Raw genomic sequence first — 6000 nt, 5'->3', positions numbered from 1 at the left:
TGCAGTTGAACAGCACACACACACACACACACACACTCCAACGCTGTGACCTCCCTCTGCTTCATGATTAACACCTCTCCAGGCGGAAGCCAGTCTGCTGGCTTGTTCACTGCAGTTTCATTAAAATTCCTCGTCCTTGTTTTCGGTTGCAAACGGTGAAACTGGCCCGCCAAGGTCATGAAGCTCAGACCTAGCTGGGCGGGCTCACTGCCGCTCATTCCCTCTCCTGCCATTCGCGCAAGCGTGGGATAATTCAGCCGTAAGCATTTCTGACAACTTTGAACATGTTTTCCAGACAAAAATAGCCAATTTTAAATGCTATCTCGGAGCTCGACAGATTGGGATCAAAGTGGGTTAGGGATTGCAAATGAGTCTCGGACACTTGGCGATTGTGTGGTTCTGGCTCCATTTAGCAGCTCGGCAGCAGCAAGTACAACAGCAGGAGCAATGGAGGCAGCTGGAGCAGCGGCAGCAGTGATGTACTACCCAGCCCTGTCTCCTAACAAAGCGATGTAAATCAGGAGATGCCAAATAAGGGGGGAGATTGAGCAGCAGGACCCCAGAGTAATTTAGCAGCGCCAATCTTCATGAAATCTCCACCCACAGTTTACCCACTGCCACCAAGAGTTGGCTTCTGAACTCAAATGGGGGCAATAGCCAGTGTCTGAAGGTGTTTTGGTGTCTGAAGGTGTTTCAAACGTGGACTGGTCCAGCCGGTCACCGTGGGGCTTGTAGATTCTGGAAGGAACACAGCGGGATGGGAAATCTGATTAGATTGTAAACCCCTGCGAGGGCAGGGACAGGGTCTTTTCCCCTCCTAGCCTACTCACCCGAGCATCAGTGCTCAGTCCCCAGGGGACACTCAGTTAATACCACTAATTGATTGAAATGGGAGATTGCTAAAAGGATAGGCTCCAGTCAATCAATCATGCCCTCTGTGTGCAGAGCTCCATACTAAGCAGTTGGGAGAGTGCAGAAGGGTTAATTGACATTACTCTATTTATTTATTTATTTATTTTACTTGTACATATCTATTCTATTTATTTTATTTTGTTAGTATGTTTGATTTTGTTCTCTGTCTCCCCCTTTTAGACTGTGAGCCCACTGTTGGGTAGGGACTGTCTCTATATGTTGCCAATTTGTACTTCCCAAGCACTTAGTACAGTGCTCTGCACATAGTAAGCGCTCAATAAATACGATTGATGATGATGATGATGATGATCCCTGCCCTGGAGGAGCTTACAATCTAGCTTCAGAGTTTTTACTGCACTTACGTAGCACCGGGGCAGAATTCTTATATGGAGTCCAGGTGTCAGAAACCCCCTTCCTGGATCCCCTGTTCACCCATCCTTGAATAAGCCACATGCCCACTTGATACCTCTATTTCTCCTCAGTAGGATGAGAACAAAGGCTGGAACATGCTTCATCATGGGAGGGGAGAGGGATTTGGGATGGGTGTCCCACGAGATTTGTCTTTTTTGGTTGGTTTGGGTTCATAATTCTCTTTGTCTCTCTGAGGGAAGCACAAACTCCAGAGAAGCATCATGGGGTGTCAACGGGGTGCTGGCAATCAGATCTCCCACAGGCCGAGCAACTGCGTGCTTCAGAATGAGGATGTTTCCTCATTAGGTTTCTTCACTTCTTTCTGGACTGTAAGGTCTTTGTAATGATGACGACAATGATGATGGTATTTGTTAAGCGCTTACTATGTGCAAAGCACTGTTCTAAGCACTGGGGAGGTTGTCCCACAGGGGGCTCACAGTTTTAATCCCCATTTTACAGATTAGGGAACTGAGGCCGAGAGAAGTTAAGTGACTTGCCCAAAGTCACACAGCTGACAGTTGGCGCAGCCGGGATTTGAACCCCTGACCTCTGACTCCAAAGCCCCGGCTCTTTCCACTGAGCCACGCTGCTTTGTAGGCAGGAGAAGTGTCTACCCACTCTGTTGTGTTGTACTCTCCCAAGAGCTTAGTACAGTGCTCTGCACACAGTAAGAACTCAGTAAATACCATCGATTGATGGTATGTTTTTCAAGCACGTTATGAGCCCTGGATAAGCCTGTGGGATTAAGCAGAGTTTTTCACGTATTGAGTAAACCACCGAGAAACAAAACAAGTTATTTTTGATTTGAAAACTTCCACTGAGATACAGCTTTTCAGGCTCCCCTCATTAGGGAAAACTCATGACTGCCCACGGGCCCCAAATGTGAACACCATCGATCAATCAATCAGGAATCCCTTTACAATAGAGAGCTATAGGCCCAGCACGCACTGCAGCTTGGCTGGGACAGGCAGTACAGGGGCAGGGGCTCCCCCAATGCCAAGAAGGTCCCCTCACTCCCCTAAAAAGGCCCCATGGGATGAAAAGCTATGCCATTCTCCCCCCTCAGCCCCTGGCTCTTTCTCCAGGACCCCAAGAAGTTCCCTGAGGCATGTGCCCCTTGCCCTTTGGGCTGGGCAGAGCCCTCTAACCGGCTGGATTGCCCGAGCTCCTCCTGGGCCCACTATGACTGGGACAGAGAAGGTCCCCCCATGAACAGCTTACTCTGGAGCCTGCTCTCCCGGTGGTGGTCAGGACAGCTTGGTTGGGCAGAGGTCCAGCGCAGGATTACATGCCATATGGCGGCATGGCCTTTGTGCTGGGCACGGGCCACCCTGTCAGATTATGCCACGGATGACCCAGCGGCCACCCAGAAGCAATGTTGTCAACTTACCCTCGACTCTCCGGAGCCTCACCTCACCGAGGCTCCACAAGGAAGGAGCATCAATCCCACCCAAATGGGACCACGAAGAAGGATAGAAACAGCCGGCTTAGCCTGGGCCTCCGTGAGACCAGCCCCGATAGAGCGGTAGCTGGCTAGTCACGGTGACAGGCATCTGCCACTTTTCTGAGGGAGCCGCACCCTCCCAAGCAGGAATGGTAGAGGCGGCACGGAGGAGCTCCGTAAGTAGGCTGGCTTGAGAGGAACAAAAAGTGCGAGCTGGAGTGTAGTGGGAGAAGAGAGTGGATAAGTAGGAGGGAAGAGTTGATTGTGTGCCTTAAGTGCGATGATTAGGAGTTTCTGCTTGATCTGAAGAGGAACTGGTAACCATTGCGGGGTTTTGATGGGTAGGGAGATGTGTGCAGAATGACATTAGAAAAATGATCTAGGCAGCTGAAAGAAGTACGGACTGGAGAGGGGAGAGACTGGAGACAGAGAAATCAGTGAGGAGGCTGGACAGGCTGACGGCAAGGAAGCTGATGCTGAGGGAGTTGGGGTGGGGGGGTCCTGAAGGGTCATTCCCACAAACCCCGAGACACTTTGCATTCTTTCGCTTGGGCACTCTTTAGTTTTTCCCTTGGAGATTTTTCATCAGGCAAGGCTTTAGCAATCCAGACCTCGTTACATAACAAAATAAAAACAAAAACATATTTCTTTTCATTTTCTATTTTGAATGGAAACGCTGTGGCAACCAAATGTGTGTGTGCGTGTGGGTGCGTGTTACCAAAGCATGGATGTTGATGACTTTATGGGCAAAGTGTTCTTCCCTTTCTCCCACACAGCCATGAATCTGTGGCCAGCATGAAGGAAGCAAGGAAGCATCATCCTTTTGGCCTCCCTGTTGCCACCACTGCACGTTTCTGCCCTGCATTTTCCGGATTGATTGATTGATCCTCACATGCGGGCATGGCCAGCCCCAGCAACAAGCCACCAGATTCCAAACCGGAGATCCACAGGCAGGACACCAACTCCCTGGGTGACAAGTGCCGAACAAGACGGCTTTATCCCAGCACCATCTGGAGAGCTGGAAATAAACAGCGGGTTACCCACGAGGCTTCTGACAGCAGCCAGGGAATTCTCCCTAAGCTCGATAGACCAAGTTGGGGAAACTCAGACCTTTTTTTTTTCTTTCAGCTTTTCCGATTACACCTAGACCAAGAAACCCTGCTTGTGCTACCCGCAGGGACCATGAGGTGCTCAGTGGCACGTCCATATTACATATCCTCACTTGAGCACATATGTCCAGATGTGTGTTTATTAGTCCACTCAATTGTGCCTTAAGCAGTTCCATTCCAACCTACTCATGCTATTCCCTGACGCATCTTTGATTTTCCTCCTGCTCCCACTATTTGCAAATCATCAGTCTGTCTGTCTTCCCCGATTTGATCGTAAGCTCCAAGGGCAGGGAATTATGGGCAGAGATTGTGTCTACCAACTCTGTTGTACTTTCCCAAGTGCTTAATACAGTGGTCTACACACAATAAGCTCTCAATAAGTACCACTGATGGATTAATAATTGTTCTCTCTCAAGAATAGGGGACAGTCCTCAGACCATATGCCACGGGCTTGGGAACAAACAGCAGTGTGCAAGATGTGAGTGCTCCATGTAAACTTGCTGTAATGCTGGCTTCGTTTGGATGTTGTCCCCAGATAAAAGAATGGACTGTGCACGTAACTGAGAGTGAGTCCTCCAGGGGACAGGGACCATGCCTAACTTTTCACATGTCTATTCTCTCCCAGCACTTAGCATGGTGTTCTGCAAGGAACAAGCACTTAACAAATACCATTTCTACTACTACTACAGGTAAGAGAAGGAAAAGCCGCTTGCTCCCAGTGCTCTGGAAGAGCTCCAGAAACACAAAGGCGTAAGGGGGCAGGTTGAGCGCACAGAGCCCCAGGCCAGGTCTCAGCCAAAGGCTAAGGTCCAGATAAAGAGGGCCCCCGGCACTTGGGTAGTGTGACTGGGGTTGGCTTCATGTTCCAGGCCAACCCCTGGGGGGTAGGGGAGGCACAGGGGGAGAATGGGCTTTCCATTCATATGATGTTCCTATCACACGTTTTCTTTGAACTCCTAGGGCCTGGGCCTCAGGCTCCCCTAGTCCCACCCCTTGGTGCCACAGGGGCCCACTGGGCAGGGTCAGACCCAGGAGACTGATTGGGTTGACTTGAGATCTCTGCATGCAGCTACTCCAGGGCTTAGAACAGTGCTTGATGCATAGTTAGCAGTTAACAAATGCCATAAAACAAACCAACAAACCAGGTGACCTGGATTTGGTCAGCATTCGTCCCCAGGTGGATTCGGCAGTCTCAAGTGGTTCCTGCCAGGCTGCATGGGTGTATCTGGAGGTCAGTGAGTTTCTTGGGAGTGGAGAATGACTCCTTGGGCCTCATAGCTCTCACCTTGCCAGCACCATGGGTTGGGGGTGGGGGGTGTTTCAGTATGTCTCTGGACAATAACCATGGGGCCAACCAGCAGCGATCTTAGACCCACCATCCTCGGGGGGCCCTTCTGTGGCAAACCAGGAGCTGCCCTGCAGCTCCCCGACAGCACCTGCCCATCCTCCCTCCACTCCCACGACTGGTGGGTTAAATTAGCTCAGGAGCATCAGGGGGTGGGGAGTGGGACCCCGGAGCAGGACACCCTGAAGGAGGAAGGAAGGTTGGTGTCACAAATACAAGTCTGGGGTTTGCAGAGTTCCTCTGCCCCAGGCCTGCCTCAGCCTTAACCCGGCCTTCCATATGATCGACACCAAGCCCTCGTCCGGAAACAAGATCCAAGTGGAATGGTGCAGGAAAAAGAACTTGGACTCTCAGCCGTTTGTTCTCATTCGCTCATCCATACACATCCACACCATGTCCCACAGAGATTCTAAAACCAAGCAACCACTCAACGCTATGTCCTGAGTGCCTACTGAATACAGAACGCTCCGTTGGAGCACTTGAGAGAGCGTGATAGAATTAGAAGACATGGTTCCTATCCTCAGGAATTCTTTTCTCCTTTATCCACCAGAACGGAAAAGACCCCTGGATGGATTTGTCTCCCCTGCCATGCCTCCAAATCCACCCATGACTGAAAGAGCAAGGAGAACATGTCTTCCAAAACCTTCAGTTACATGGGCACCACTGCCTGAAGCAGCTCCAAAATGGACAACAAGGAAAAAATAGCAACCTCCAAACTTCTGTAATCATACATTTACGTAAATTACATCATTCTGTGGGTGTTTACATAAAATTGCAAG

This window comes from Tachyglossus aculeatus, chromosome 20, assembly GCF_015852505.1.
Source record: "Tachyglossus aculeatus isolate mTacAcu1 chromosome 20, mTacAcu1.pri, whole genome shotgun sequence".
NCBI classification, from domain to species: Eukaryota; Metazoa; Chordata; class Mammalia; order Monotremata; family Tachyglossidae; genus Tachyglossus; species Tachyglossus aculeatus.
This window is presented reverse-complemented; position numbering follows the sequence as displayed.